The following is a 15,481-nucleotide window of genomic DNA, read 5'->3' on the forward strand; positions in this document are numbered from 1 at the left end:
ACCTATGTACGACGGAACTGCATCGCTTGGTACGGAGATCAAAAGAAACAAGCAAACCTTTTAGATTACTTGAATACAAAGTACAAAGTTGAAGTTTTTTTTTAACCTAACCTAAAATAATACCAATTAAAAAACCAGCATAATTATGCCCAACTTTTTATAAATTTAGCTTCCACAGTGAAGCTTCCGACAATGGAATGACACTACTTCCCAATAAGTACTTTAGTGTAAAATATGTGTTTATTAGTGGACACCACATGACTTGACCCATTATCCTGTTATCCATTTCCACTTTTCTTAATAGGTATTTTATAGTTCACAGAATATATGTAACTAAATCTTTTGTTTTATTTCAACTTTTGGGAAATCTCTTCAAGGCTCAACGTATGAGTTTGCAATTCATGGCACTTTGTACATCTCTGTCTATATATAAGCATGTATTTTGTCAGTATGTATAAGTTTATGTCTTTAAGTAATAAAACATCATAAATCCTGGTCACGTTTAATGTTTCCCTTTGAACAACAACAGCAAAACCTGACAACAACAAAAAAATAAACAACGAATATCAACATCATTCGAAACTCAAAAATTTAAGTGTCAATTTATACTTGTTTTGTATATTTTATCACTTTTTTCTGTTATTGTTGTTATACCAGACATGTCTTCACGGGTTCTTTGTGTCTTTAACACCTTATTTTTTGAGGCAACAGGGTGCTATGAACAGGGAATACATAGAACATGATGGTTGGTGGTGTTTTCTTTTTGTCACATTGGAGCGGATTCTAAGCTTCACAGGTATTTTCAGTTCGTGGGACTATTCGCTACGTTAACAAACGTTTCCAGATCAAACCACTTAAAACCACATAGCTACTTTTTAGATGACATATGATAAAATGCCGTTTTAAATAGAAAATATAACATCGATTGCAATGTCAAGATATTATATAACGATACCATTTCCAGAACATATTCTCCAAGTCCTCACATTTAAGTGTTAGTCCCTTTTTTGAAGTAACGAAAACAGTTTACAACTTCACCAAAAAGCTGTATCAAATTTACAAAAAAAAAAAAAAAATGGCCAGATGGTCAGATATATCGCCGACCTTTGGCAAAAGCAGTAGTGAATTTCCCACCCTTGACGCAAACAATATCATTGTAGTTGTACCGATTTTAAAGGCCCAACTAAAGGGGCAAACCACTTCTAACTTTGACAAGCTAAACTATGCAGAGAGTTTGCACTTTCTGCCATCTGAAGATTTCGTCTAATGAAACGTGAAACTTTGGAACTTAGCAAATGTGATGGTTACACTGTCCGACAGCAAAAATTACACTGGAACCGGACTATATACGTTTGAAAATATATGCAAAATTGAGTAAAATGGCATTTTTAAATTTTCGTTTTCCCATCGTTTTGACCTTTTAGAGGTCAAACAAATTTCAAAGGTCAACATTTTTCAAAAAAATATTTTAAATACTTGTACTCGTCGTACGATGCTGGTATTGGTGTCATAGTAAAGAGCAGAGTATAGGCTTTATATAATAATTATAAATTATTGCATTCCAGGATAAAAAGGACATCAAAAATATCCTTGAAAAATTAAGTGAGCATTTTGGCAGGCGCATATCTTCTAAACCGCGAAGAATTTTAATTTGTTCATGGAGGCAAAGTTGTAGCCCATGTCATAAATCATATAAATTCTGGACACATGAAATCCACCAAACCTCATCTTCATCATCTTCTATAACTTCTTCTAGGGGTTTGACCTTGGCGATTTTGACAATGACAATGAGGTTTGGTGGATTTCATTTGTCCAGAATTGATGTTCTTTATGACAAGAGCTAGAACTTTGCCTCCATGAGCAAATTAAAATTATACGCGGTTTAGGAGATATGCGCCTGCCAAAATTCTCACTTTTGACTTAAATTTTCAAGGATATTTTTGATGTCCTTTTATCCTGGAATTCAATAATTTATAATTATTATATAAAGCCTCTTCAATATGACACCATCGTACGACGATTACAGGTATTTAAAATATTTTTTTGAAGAATGTTGACCTTTGAAATTTGTTTGACCTCTAAAAGGTCAAAACGGTGAGGAAACAAAAAATTAAAAATGCCATTTGACTCCATTTTGCGTTTATTTTCAAACGTATATAGTGCGGTTCAAGTGTAACAAAATTTTTTGAAAATTGTCGGACGGTGTTATCAACTGAATATTTTTGTATTATATGAAATTACAGAAATGTAAGGTACATATTAGGGAGGAATACTATATTTTGAATATATCGTTTGTAGCTAAACCCCAAACTGTTGTTCGATTATATGCTTTAAGTACTCAAGCAGAATTCAACGCTGCCGATGTCAACGAAGCCCATTCAAAGGAAGTCATGAAAGATCCGATCTTTTCATCAGCATTTGAACCCATTCCATCGATCCAATAGAGATGAATTTTGTGTTTTTATTAATACATATGTATATTTTCTTTTTTGTGAAAATTAAGAGCTAGTGCACTATATTTTCTTTTACTTATCCAAATACGTTTAAAGCTATTTAAGTCCCAATCATTTAGCAAATAGAGTCGGACTGCACTCTTTGGTATTATAAAAGTTTCCTTGCCTGCTCTAGAGAACCCTGCTCTACAAGTCGATTTGTAGATCCCTACAAAACAAAAGAGTTTTTAGTCGATCTGGCAACCCTTCTGGTTTAATTATGCTGTAGGTAATATTTATTGTATTTGATGGCAGTCCATCCTCGTGAACTAACTCATAAAGCGTCTTAGTTTTAGATATTGCCGGTTTAAGACCTATAGTACCCTGTTTACATGTAATATGACCCGGTACTCCCTTGGTCCATATGGCAACCCTCCTAGTAGGGATATTCTGTGCCTAATATTGTTGATACCTGTTAGTATTTAACCCTTTTTAAGAATAATATTCATAAAATGTCATGATTTTCAAGAATTTACCAAAAATATGGGATATTTCGAAACTTCACTACATTTCGAAAACATTTATTTGAAAACTAACATTACATGTAGCTATTGGTTTTCGCTACTTTTTGTTGGACTATGTGGGTTAATTTTTTATTTCTTTACCCTATCTTGTCTTAAATAAGTCGACCAACTATTTTTTGCAAAAAAACCCGACATTTTTATCACAATTAGCAGACATTTTTCATAAATTAATACAGAAAATTTTTGGTTTTCTTGGTTCGAAAACAATTACTTGACAAACTGTATGTATGTTTGAAATATGGATGTACCTATTTATTACATTTATAATCATTTAATTCCAGATGCCGATTTCCCACTGATGATTTCAACTTTGAGGAAAACGTGTTTTATTTCTATGTATTTATTTCTTTTTATATGTGTAACTTTTTATAAATTATTTCATTCCGTTTTTCTTTTATTAAAGTCTGTTATGTATTTCTTTCGAATTTTTTATGTGCCTATGTGTCTGTTGTTGCTTATTTCAATGCGTTTCAATAAACAACCACCATTATTTATAGGGCTGCTCATACAACTACAAACATATTTTGTTATTGTGTTGGTTTTGAAACACAAACAATTTGATAGTTTCCCAACATACCATTCAGTCTGATTTTAAAAAAATTTACGAAAAACAATTCGTATAAATACATTCTACAATTACACGAATAAGCTAATAATTTGCATACACAATCATTATCGAGTAATTTAGGTTTGTAGGGTTGTCTTGTGTAATGGAAAAAATGTGTGTATTGAAAATTTTCATTTCAAAAACAAAAGCTCAATTGTGTGAGTGAGCAAATTGACACACACCGACAGCAGAAGTGCGCCCTTTGAACACCCCTAGTGTATATGTCTGCATCCGGCAAAAAGGGGCACACGTGCCCTTGATGAGAATAACAACAGAACAACCACCACTCAGTCTTCGTTCAGAAGTCAATGAAGAATGTTCTGTTGTCCCTTGTTTCAATGATTTTTAATTTTAGCAATGCATTAACGCACACGCTGTTATTGGAGAGAGCGAGAGAGAGTCGTATGCGTGAGACCGCAAACAATGCGTTTGTATTAGTGACGATACCTGGTATATGGTACAGATATCCATAGAGCAAGTGAGCATATGTGTTTTACATTGAAATTTACGCTCCCTTGCTCTCAGTAAACGCCCAGTAGTGCACGTTTGTTTGTGCCCCACAACATATACTTTGTTTGCACCCAAACATATATTTGTTTGCAAGACCCAAACATATGTTATGGTTGGGACTGCTTACAAACATATATGGTAACATGGGGCGCCTTCGCCACTGGGGCGGCTACGCCAGCGCCGATTTTCTCGCAAAATACAAGTGCTAGAAAAAATCCGTTAAAAGCAAAATTGTGAGTTTAATGAAGATCTGTCATCTCCCAAAAGTTGGCAGTTGTGTCATAGGTATGATAGCGGACGCACGCGGTTTTGTTTTTTCAGGGTATTGGGAAAAATCAGTATGGTAGGTATTTTTTGTGTTATCTTCTTTACTTTTGTGATATCAAAAACACATTTTATACCGTTAGAAGACAACTACTGAAGAATATAAATTCCAATAATTCGCATGAAAAAAGCAAATGCAAATGTCAATATATTAATATTATGAAATATGTAAGGGGTGGGGCGCCTACGCCATTATAGGGGCGTGGTGGGTTAATGTTAGAAATTTGTCATGTTTAACTTAAATTCTTTATACCATAGATATACCACACTATAATATGAAGTTAAAATCAAATATTGACCTATATGTATCTTGTTTTAGTTATATTATGATTTTTGTACCTAAATTCGAGGCACCTACTTCAATTAACCGCTAGAATCGGTTACCTTTTGTGAATTTTAAAATAATTTTTGATTATTTAATAGAAAACATGTTCCTTTTTTGCATAATGTTGATATTTAAGGAAGAAATATGGTAAATTACAGTTTTAGAGTCCGTTGGAGAATGTTCAATATCGATGGCGAAGCTGCCCCATGGGTGGGGAGGCTTCGCCACTTTTTACACATTTTGTAAATTATCAAAAATAATATTTTAAAAACAAAATTATAACCATTTATAAATCAAAGCTTATAGTCAAGATATACTAATATTTGTACCAAAAATAATATTTGAAAAAACTTTAACGGTGTCGGTATGAGAACATTTTGAACAAAAACGTGGCGAAGGCGCCCCATGTTACCATATATGTCTGCTGCAAAATATGTTTGGGACATATGTAAGGGAGGCTTTTTTTCTGTGTGCACGCATTTCAAAATGTATATTACCCGATACAGTTTTATTTAAAGAATATTCCCCATTTAAAGGACCCCAAAATTTATTTGAATATCCTCCATATTTTCCGGAAGATGTTAGCGTGTAATCGGAAAGTAATTACAATAATAAATGTGCGTTTTTCCGTGAATTTTATCTAAAATAGGTTAATAACTTTGATCTTTTTTCCTAATTTTTTTTTTCAACTAACTAAATTGAATTAAAAATGGTATTTTCTTACAGATTTTTTAAATTCGCTCAATATACATATTTGTTTGTTTCTGCTATAATATGCGAACCGGTTATTAAATTTGTATAGTTTTGGTTTCATTTAAATCTTCGATATGTATGTATAATTTTTAGATATTTTTAGGATACATAAACAGCCTGAATTTTATTAAAACAAGCTGCAAACTATAAATTTTTTAATTCTTTTTTAATTTTCGCGAAAATGTACAACTTTTTCAATAAAGTTATGGGACCTCAGTAATCATATCCCACCAAAATGTTCGATGCCAAAGATGCCATTCAATCATGGGTGCAAGTGAGCTGGCATGACATCTTTTTAGCATCTGCATCGATGAATTTTATATGAGCGTGGACCCCAAAAGATGCTATTCATTTTTCGATGCAAAGCATGTAATTTACACCAATGCTTTGACATGTCATTTCCACCAATGCTTTGGAATGTCATTTTTACTAACCTTTTGCAATGACATTATCATTACGACGAGAGTTTAAACAACGTTGGTTGAGATTTCGAGTCTCCGACAACATCAAGCCTATTGTAAATAATTAATCTTATATATTTAGAAAAATTCCTTTGCATGGGTTCAAATGCTGATGAAAATATTGGATATTTCACGACTTCCTTTGGATTGGTTCAAATGCTAATGAAAAGATCGGATCTTTCACGACTTCGTTTGAACCAATGCAAAAGATGCCATGAAATCGCCATCGCATGGAACCCCTTCCTTCAAATTTTGCTGGGATAGTACGTAAGAAACCATTAATTAACAATGTTTCTCAATATAATGAGTAGCGTTTTTTTTTAAGATTTGTCTTATTATCCGAATTAAAACCACCATAGCTTTTGCGCGCAATGACCACAATTAGTATCTCGAATAGATTTGAGAAATGACATTAAAAAAATTTAAGATATTTTTTACGGAAAACTAAAAAAAAAATTGTCTTTTCCTCATATATTTTTGCTGATGAATTTCGGAGGGCCTGTTGCTTTAAAATCGCTATATTTGCAAAACTTGTGAACGCATCCTCTTGCAAATTAATTTGCGAACCGTCCCCATTAAGGAAACCGACATATTTACAAACTGCCTTAAATGGTGAGTTTTAACGGTACAAAAATCAACAAAAACTAAAAACATATACATACCCAGCAAAAATCCTCTTTACAAACCTCCTTTCCCACCCATTATTTTAACTGAAATAAGTAGATACTGAATAGATTCTGACTACTTATTTCAGTGGTTACAAAATAACCAGATACTTCGCGCGACATTCCCTTGTTAAAATAATGGGTGGGAAAGGAGGTTTGTAATGAGGATTTTTGCTGGGATACGTCTCAATAACAATTCGAAACTAACAATTTCTTTTAAACTTGGATAAATAGATCGGTTTGGGATAAATATAGGCAACAGGGTCGATTATCAATCCCAAACAGCATCATTGGGCGAAAATATCCGACAAAGTGCGTTAGAGAAAGGAATTATACAAATAAAATCTGATCATAAATTTAAAATCCTCAATAAATAAATCAGTGCGACAATGGACCAGAAGAAATAAGGTGAAAAATACATATTTTTGAACGGTAAAGAATAAAAGGCGTAAAAAGTTGACATTAAAAAGAAATCGAATGGCCAGAAACGTGGATCCTGGTCTGCTAGTTGTATATATGTATGTCTTTTAGTTTTTGCTAACATAGTTATGGTTTTAGAGACTTTAGCCCGTTTTTTTAAATTTCCAAGACATTATCTGGAGTAAAACGCTACTCATAATTGAACGTCTACCTAGAATTGCAATGCAATTATATTCGTAGTCTCCTACATTGTAAGTCCTATGGAAAAGCAGAATGTTTATACATAGACTTATCTTATGCTGTAGTCATTAAATATTTGTTAAAAACTCACCTAATTTTCAAAAAATGGCAATTATGAAATTAAATGAATTTTTCTACGGATATGTTCGTGAGAAATAATTTTTAGCTAAATCAAAAGGATATGAGATTTGTTGGTCAACGAATATTTCAGCACAGCTCCATCGAAGAAGGGTGCACACCATTCTATATAACACCATATTCTATTACTTGTATTCCCATTCATCCTGAAAGACATCTTTCAAATGTGTTCTTTTTTATTTACAAAAGCTATCCTGTGGTGCAGAAACGTGCAACTTATGTCATAATATTGCGTTTTGTTGTTGTAATATTTAAAAAGTTTTTTATTTCTTTTCATTCTTATTGCTGCTGATGGTGTTGCTGGGACAGCAAAGTGTTGCTTTTACTGGCTGTCTGTCTGTTGCTAATGTGTGATTTTTGTCAAGTTAAATACAGCAACTTTAGTAAGAAATTACAAACATCAGTGTGGTGTAAACAAACCAATGCCAGAGCGAAAAAATCCAATCCAAAAACGAAAAAAACATGAATAAAAAAACTGCAAAATATGGCAAAGACACGATTTTATTTAATGGAATTCATAAGTTTTTTAAAGCAGCAAAAAAAAAAAACAAAAATCACAACATTCACAAAAATCGCACACAAAAGAAATTCCCTGGCCATGTTTATTTGCAACTCCAAAGAAGAAAAAAAAAAACAACAAAAGAAACCAAGAAATGCGTTGATTTTTGTTTCCAGTAGTTGATGGCACGAGCAACATTTTCCCACACTTGCAACAACACTCCAATGCAAACAACATCACTTACATGCTGTTCAAACACTTGTTTTTTGCTGTCGTCGTCGTTTCGCTGGCCTAACAACGCGCCACTTTTGCTGCTGTTTGAGCAACGCTAGCAATTTTCCCATCACCAAATATCTTTGTTGCAGTCCTCTCATCATTGCCAGCAAGAACAACAACAGCAGCAACATTATTGGCCTTAACGCTATGCCTTATGAATGCATTTTGTTTTGGTGATGATCGTCGTTATGCCAGCAGAGAAGAGGCATTTCTTGGCCAAAGATCGAGCCCACTGAGATTTACTGGAGTTTTATTTCAGTTGAAGTTTATCAATGTCATGTTACACGGTCGATCGTTCGGTCAATTCCATATGGAAGTTTTGTACTAATTTTTACAATGTATCTTTGTAAACAAGCAACTAGATCTGCACAACTGCCTAACGACAGCTATAAGTGCGCAAATGCTACTGATTTTGTCTCAATGCGACGCGTCTACGGCTGCACGTTTCACTGACTGCAGCGGTATCATCTTTTGTTTCACTGCTCATCTAGTAGTTGTAGCACTGTTTGGTTGGTTGCTGGGTTTTTTGAAGGATCCTGAACTTTTTATGAGCCTATTATGATTGTATGATAATACTGTCGTGTTCAGACTATTAAATGTGATTTGAAGTTGAGCGGAAAAGACATCTGGTTAAGGTCCATTTGGGTATTTTTCTTCACATTTTTTTCTCTTCTTCTTTGAAAAAAAAGAAAAAGACTTGTAATAGCACTAGGAGTTAACTTAATTTAACTGTCTCTTGAAATGGGTTTCTTTTGAATAAAACAAGGAATATTATGGGTATGTGTGTTGCTGTATGTTTCCCTATGAAAGGTTCAGTTTTTATGTTGTCGAAATATCACTGATTACCATCTTCAGCTATAACGGATAAAATATTCGGCTTAGATATTAAAATTAAATTGAAAAGCATTAAAGCGAATTTGGAAGGAATGTACTTGTTTTGTTTCCCAGTAAGATATTCAGTGCTGTGTCGTGAAACGAGATAAAGGGATATTTCACAGGTTCGTAACTTACCTTGCAACATTGGACAGTGGATGCGCCCAACGACACAAATCAAAATATCCATGGTATCATTTTACAAATATTAAGATGCAAATCGCTTCTAAACATTTCAGATTTTTCGAAACTCAACTTATTTTTGCTATTTTTCGCGGTTCTTAACCAGAAAAATGCTTAAACAATCGCTAATTTTGGAGAAAAACATTTATTTTAAAATGAGAAAAAATGGTTATACATATTACAAGCGAATTTCTGAAAACTGTAAAAAAATTCAGTTCGGTATTTTTGTATTTTTGTCACACCTTTCCATGTAAGTGCCACCAGTGTGCAGTGGACGTAGTTCAAAAAATGAGAAATGTGGTGTTTGGTAATAATTATAACCTACATAATTTCCAAAGGAAAGGAACTTTAAGAACCACAGTATATCATGGATGATCTCTATCACTCCTAATGAAATGCTATTTCCAGATTTCAGTACGCTATTCATCTGTTACCAGGTTCCCTTAATCATCTTTGCATGAGATTTTGCCTGACATTTTACACTCTGGTAAGAATTTCAGACTTCTGACTGACTCCTTAACATCTGAATCCTGTATGCCGCGTTCTTCTCTTCAGTCCCTCACGAGTTTCTCATGTTACTCTCTTCTCCCGATATTTTCCAATGGAGCTTCCCTCTGGGGACATTCACATAGCCTTGTTTGTGTATATCCAGGGGCTTGAACCTGGTGCTGGAGTAATGAGAAGAGTCAATTCAAAGTGATTCAAAGTGACTAGCACCGGCCAAAAGAAGAGACGCACCGATCTAGCACATCAAAAATCTAAAAATGGACTTGAAATAAACTGCAAAACATTAGTACAGTATTAAAGTCGACTGTTGACTGTACTTAACGGCATATATAATAATTAGAATTAATTAGTCAGAACGGAAAACGGTATCTTTATAATATATGGTTTTATACATGTTTACGATGTAGATTTTTATACCCTCCACCATAGTATGGAGGGTATATTAAGTTTGTCATTCCGTTTGTAACACATCGAACTAGTCATTTGCGACCCTATAAAGTATATATATTCTTGATCAGGATAAAATTCTAAGACGATCTAGCCATGTCCGTCTGTCCGTCTGTCTGTCCGTCTGTTGTAATCACTCTAACGTCCGCAATAATTGAGATAGAGTGCTGAAATTTTGCACCCGAGGGTATTTTTTCCATAGGCAGGTCAAGTTCGAAGATGGGCTATATCGGTCCACTCTTTGGTATAGCCCCCATATAACGGTACCTCCGGATTTGAGGTATTTTGACGTTATTCGCCACATTTGCAGACCGAATTAGCTAAAATTTGGCACTTAGGGTTCCTAGTGATCAACAAACTTATATCTTAAAGGATATGGGCATAGGTCCATGTTTTGGTATAGTCCCCATATAACGGTACCTCCCGATTTTCGCTATTTTGAGAATTTTAGCCACAATTTTTAACCGAACTATCTGCAATTTGACATTTGAGGTTCTCAGTGGTCGTGAAACATCTCCACCAAACATCGTCAACATAGGTCCATGTTTTGGTATAGCCCCCATATATCGGTACCTCCCGATTTTCGGTATTTTGAGAATGTTAGCTACAATTTTTAACCGAACTAGCTGTAATTTGCCATTTGAGGTTCTCAGTGGTCATGAAACATCTCCACTAAACATCGTCAACATAGGTCCATGTTTTGGTATAGCCCCCATATAACGGTACCTCCCGATTTTCGGTATTTTGAGAATTATAGCCACAATTTGTAACCGAACTATCTGCAATTTGACATTTGAGGTTCTCAGTGGTCATGAAACATCTCCACCAAACATCGTCAACATAGGTCCATGTTTTGGTATGGCCCCCTTATAATCGTACCTCCCGATTTTCGGTATTTTAAGAATTTTAGCTACAATTTTTAATCGAACTAGCTGTAATTTGCTATTTGAGGTTCTCAGTCGTCATAAAACATCTCCACTAAACATCGTCAACATAGGTCCATGTTTTTGTATAGCCCCCATATAGCGGTACCTCCCGATTTTCGGTATTTTGGGAATTTAAGCTACAGTTTTTAACCGAAATAGCTGTAATTTTACATTTGAAGTTCTCAGTGGTCATGAAACATCTCCACCAAACATCGTCAACATAGGTCCATGTTTTGGTATGGCCCCCTTATAACCGTACCTCCCGATTTTCGGTATTTTGAGAATTTTAGCTACAATTTTTAATCGAACTGGCTGTAATTTGTCATTTGAGGTTCTCAGTGGTCATGATACATCTCAACCAAACATCGTCAACATAGGTTCATGTTTTGGTATAGCCCCCATATAGCGGCGTCTCCCGATTTTCGGTATGTTGAGAATTTTAGCTGCTATTTTTAACCGAACTAGCTGTAATGATCGGTATTTTGAGAATTTTAGCTACAATTTGGTCTATTCAAGAATAATCGTCAATATAGGTCCATGTTTTGGTATATCCACCCATATAACTGTACCTCCCGATTTTCGGGAATTTTCAGTGGTCACGAAATTTCTTCACTATAATTCGTCAATATGGGTCAATTTTTGATGAAACTACCCTTAATTTGACTCTTGAAGTTCCCTGCAGCTATATAAGTGGTACCTTTCACCTAGCTGAACACATTTTTTTAGATTAGATTAGATAACACTGTGCAACAAAATGGAGGTGAAAGTCTGGGGCACGGAAAATTCCTCTTGGGGAAGAAAGGCCTTGGTGAGTATATTATGAACCCCGAAGGACAGATGCGCCGTGAGTCGAACTTCCGCGTTATGGCGTGATGAAATTTTTGTTAGAGACCCTGTGGGCCATCAGGAATTAGCGTTATATCTTTGTTCACTGTTGCTTAAGTGCTCTACAAAAACAACAAACAAAGATATAATGCTAATGCATGATGGCTTACAGGGTCTCTTGCAAAAACTTCACCACGCCATAACGCGGAAGTTCGACTCACGGCGCATCTGTCCTTCGGGGGTTTTGATATACTCACACCAATGGCATTCATCTCCAAAAGGAATTATCTCTGCCCCAACATTTGTGTTCACAGTGTAATTTAAGCAATAGTGGGAGGCAGTTGGAGTCTATCCATTGTTGAAAAGTTGTTACACATAAAATTGTGAAAGGACCCTAATTATTCCATTTTAATTAAGACTATTTTATGGTGGAGGGTATAAAAAATTCGGCCCGGACGAACTTAACATTTTTTTTACTTGTTATTTGTCATTCCGTTTGTAGGTTTTAATGTAACCCCCATAGACCGGTTTTGCTCAATTTTATGTATTTCGAGGGGTTTTTGTCAAATTTTCGAACCGAGATCTCTATAATTTGGTATTGTGTTTAGTCAGATTATAGGTAGAACAACGATTATAGGTAGAAGTAGATGTAGCTTGGTATTTTGGAATCTCAATGGGTAGAAAACCTCCAAATAGAAAATTATCAGTATAAAGTGATTATCATCAGTTAAGATATTATTCTCCTCCAAGGAATAATACTTAACGTAGATAAAGAGCTTAGTAGTTACTAATTGTTCATATTTACTTCAATAGAGTGGTGGTGGAGGGTATATAAATTTCGGCCCGGCCGAACTTAACGTCTTTCTTACTTGTTAGTTGTAAAATTGCGATAAAAGTATGCGCTAAGTGAACATTTTATTGTGGAATCTATACTATTTATACCCTACACCACAATGTGGAAATTGTATTATAAGTTTATTTTTCCGAAAATTCATGTAACAACGCGAACTATTCGTCGTAGACCCCCATGTGATATATCAAAATGAGAAATATCTCGACGAGATAAAGCATCCGTCCATTAAAATTTGTAATAAAACTGCAGTCCGTAATTATGGACCGATCGTCCCGAAAGTTTGTATGAAAATCCGTTTCAGACTAGAATATATACCTATTGTTTTTGGTGATGCTCGTGAAGTATTGGGGGGTGAAATGAACCAAAAACCATAGCGGCTCTGTAGGTAGCAGTCATGTTCCGATCAGAGCGAAAATTTAAATAAGTATTGAGGTTATGCCAGAGAAGAAACTTGCAATTTAACATGATGATCTGATGATATTTAGGGGATTAAATGGACCAAAACTTTTCTATGAAAATTGGTAAAATTTTTAGTAGTTCCGTCCCAGTGAATTATAATTAGAAGAGAAACTCTTGACCTTTACACTGATGCCAATCATGTTGATGTATGTGTTTAGATAAGATAGTTACAGCCTAATATGTACATTAGACAGGTTATAACTCGAAGGGAAAAATAGATGTCGATTTTTTTATGCGGCAAGACCCTAAAGTGTTAAGTTTTGTTTGATTTTAAGATTGCCAAAGTTTGAGCACAATCGGAGTATGTTAACGCGTGCCACTGGGGTCTCAAAGTTTCCATAGTAATTTTTATGGGACCAAAGGTGAATTTTCACGAAAGTGCTCTAAAGGCCACATTTATCGTCCAATCGAAGAGAAAATTTTACCAATTGGTTATCATGTATATCAACATATGTACATATGTATGACGAACTTCTAAAATATGGACCAATCATATAAAAGAAATTCCGTGAAAATCTAATTGCCCAGGGGTAGTGATGGAAGGTATCACATGGTCGGTCCCGTCCAACTGTAACCCTGTCATACTTATTTTGATATATCATAATGGTACTTAATTAAATGAAACAGTTTTATTACCCATAAGTAATTTTAATTTAGACGAGTTCCGCTTCAATATAGTTGACTAAAATATTAAAGTTTAGTTCAAATAAAATGACGATTTTGGGAAATTTGTTCCATACACGCAAAAAAAAAAACGGCCTCTCTAACATATGTCCCAAACATATTTTGCAGCAAACATATATATGTTTGCAACAGTCCCAAACATAATATATGTTTGGGTCTGCAAACAAATATATGTTTTGGGTGGAAACAAATATATGTTTGGGTGCAAAGATATTTATGTTTGGGTGCAAAGATTTATATGTTTGGGTGCAAACAAAGAAATGTTTGGGTGGAAACAATTTTACGTTTGGGTGCAAAAATTTTATATGTTTGGGTGCAAAAAAATACAAACCCAAAAGGCACAAAAAAAACAAACACATGCACCAGTGGGCGCTTACTGAGAGCAAGGGAGCGTAAAATTCAATGTAAAACATTTTAAAATGTCCCTCCAAACATTTGGAAGTTAAATATATCTTCTCTCAGTAAATGCGTCTCCGAAAAGTGCCTGCATTCAGTTAAAAATGCGAATGTTGTCTATTTACAGGAACAAATATGTTGTTATCGCTTTTTTATCCGTATGTGGTCACAACTGCGCAACTTACAGTATTATAAAAAGCGACACTTTATGTTGTACAAGAACAAATGCTTAAAGTCTGGAGTATTGATACTACTCTCTATTATAGAGTAATGTTTTCAAAACAATAGTGGCAGCATTACAAAAACAATTCATTAAGCGAATTGTAATGAAAGCAAATAAGTAGAAAAAAAACATGAGTTGATTGACGTGATTTCTTCAGTTCTTGTGACGTTCTGTTAGCAATCGGTACAAACTTGATACAAAAATTTAAATGAAAATAAGACTGTTTAGATTCTTTATTGTATACCTATTAACAACTTTTATAAAAAAGTAAATCAAACGTATTATTCATTTGAATTCAATGTTAATGCGGTTATAAAAGGTGCATTGCATTATAATTTTTTTTTCCTTTTTGATAAATTTTATAATAAAATGCGTCTTTTATAACGGCATTAACATTAAATTCAAATGAATAATAATAATATGATTGAATAAACAATAAAGAAACTAAATAGCCTTTTACAAATACTGTCGGTTCTGTCACTACTAAAAGTTTCGTAAACGGTACCTGCATGAGTACCTAATGCACACTTAAAGTGCCCCGCTTCCGACGCTCCAACTGAATCGCATAAGAAACATACAACAGTGTCGGAAGCGATAATAGAGTTTGGACCGCATAAGTGGAACAGTTTCTTTAGTCATTTTTGTCTTTTCGGAAACAAATGCGACTGTCGCAGTAGACACAACAATCCGTTTTCAGTGACTTTTGCGTCAAGCAAGCGATAGAAAATGTTTGGAGGGGTGTGCTCACTTGCTCTCAGTAAGAGCTCACTGGCTATCTCTATAGTATACACACAATTGTTGTGGTTTCTTATTAAAAGGCAAAAGAACAACAAACACATAGGAACATACAAAATTCCAAAGAAATACATAA

This window comes from Musca autumnalis, unplaced genomic scaffold (genome assembly GCF_047663935.1).
Source record: "Musca autumnalis isolate F117 unplaced genomic scaffold, ASM4766393v1 scaffold_2, whole genome shotgun sequence".
In the NCBI taxonomy this organism is placed as follows: Eukaryota; Metazoa; Arthropoda; class Insecta; order Diptera; family Muscidae; genus Musca; species Musca autumnalis.